We start from the raw sequence: 2,303 nt of genomic DNA on the forward strand, positions 1-2,303 counted from the left end.
TATATATATATATATATATATATATATTATATATATATATATATATATATATATATATATATTCCAATGATGTTAGCGCTGACTTCCAAAATTAAAAATTTATTCCAAAATTTTTCTCAGGCGGATACTTTCTATCGAGACTTCGTCTATAAAATTTGAAAAAGAACCTCCATTTATAAAATTTGGTTATCCCATCATTCTTCGTGCTATGTTAAGTACTGAGGGTCGTTCGGCTGGGTACATTATGTGGTCCCATAGAGTTTCTAAATCATTTTCTGAGTAAATTCCACTCATAGTGGATAGAGCTAACATATTTCCACGTTGGTTTAGTCATTGATTTTAAAATAACAGGTGGTAATATTTCTACTGATCTAAGTGCAAATCTGTATCTTGAATCTCCTAGAAGATACATAACAGTCAAAGCGTTGCATTTAGTAGCATGAAGATTATGATATCCAATATATAACGTTCCGTAAGGATCGGAATATGTACCTCCATTACATGTTCCGTCATTATCCACTTGTCCCGCTAAGGTAGCAGGGCGAGAGACTGTTTGATTTGATTTTAATCCATTTATATAAACGTGTCCTATTTGGAAATAAGCGAAAATGTGTAAACATTCACACGCCTCGCGACTCGTTTTCTGTATATATGAATATTTGCCATCTGCACATCTAATGTATGGAAGAACATTCCACATTTTTTTATTGTTCTGTCGATTCCAATTTTACATTGAATTATAGATTTGAATCCGTTAATCTGTATGAGCTGTATAAATTTTTGAAATTTATTTACATTTTGTGGGGGAATGTCGCACTCTTCAATATTAAGTAAAAACATTCTAGTTATATTGGCTAATCGATCCACAGTCGTAGCCTATTATCTGAGTTTCATGTATCTATTTTAATAATAATATTATTGTTGTGATTCGCCCAATCCAGAGATCCATCTGAAATTTTAATTGACAACTATTATTATTTCGTTAAACTATTCTAGAAATTACTCATATCGATACTTATCATTGCAAGCGACGGTTATCAGTAATGTCGTAATAACCAGTTTTTTACAATAAAGCCTCGAATTTCGGAAAAAAAACGGCGGAAGCAAAGTTGTACACCTAATATTAGATTTTCTAACTTTTATATCATCAACTTGAATGATTAATTTCTGCTTTAAAGTCTCGAGCGATTTAATTTTTTTATATTTATAACACGTATGAGTACTTTGGCAAAATTTGAAAAAAAATGTTCTAAATTAAATATACACGATTTACGTAAATTAAATTAACAATTCTTCTGAGAATGTATTTTTACATGATATTCAATACTGCTTAACGAGGGGTATCCAATAATGCTCTATTATAAATATATATAAACAACTACGGATTGATTATTTCGATCATACAGCATACAATTATGTACAATAATATATCGGCTACTTCGGTGACAGTCATTTCATGTGTAACATTTATTTTAATGGCTTATATAGTATATACAATTATGATAAAATATATAATTATGATATGTACAATCATAATGAAAAAATTTATAAGCAATTACTATTTAATTACTATATTTAATTACTTTAATATTTCTTGTAATTGAATAAAATATACATTAACCTGCAATTTATTACTAATAAAATTTTTATTGCTTATCTTTATCGTATTTGCTATCAGATATAAATTAGAACATTATTGGATACAAATAGGTGATTATAATTGTACATATAACGCATAAATGTCATTAAAATTAACGTTACACATAAAATAGCAGTGTCATCGAAGTAGCCAATTGGCCATATTGTAATAATTTTATACTGTCGTCGACGAAATAATCTATAATTAATTGTTTATATTTATTGATGTGTCCTGTTGAAAAAATTTTGATAATGTCATATAATCAATGTACTTTAATGTATACAATAACATCGATACTTTTTTATAGTCATCAAAACAGCTGATTGACATATAGGATGATTTTAACATATTTCGTCACCCATCATGAGTAGGTAGAGTGAATCGAACTGAGTCGAAAATTATCTATTATTTTGCAGTTTGCGCAATAGTTAACGAGATATTAATTACTAAAAATTGCCAAATATTGATTTAAATAATTTTTTACTCAAATACTATCATAACTTTATAGAAAAACTGCAAGAGACAAAAATCATTTATTTTCTTCTCATAGAAACCTAAAAAAATTTTTTAGAATTTTTAATAAAATTTTTTAGTATTGCATTTTCTTATTTTTACCAACATGAGAAAATATTTAAAAATTCTGAAAAAATTCTCAGAACTTTAT

This window comes from Atta cephalotes, assembly GCF_000143395.1.
Source record: "Atta cephalotes unplaced genomic scaffold scaffold00002, whole genome shotgun sequence".
NCBI lineage: Eukaryota > Metazoa > Arthropoda > Insecta > Hymenoptera > Formicidae > Atta > Atta cephalotes.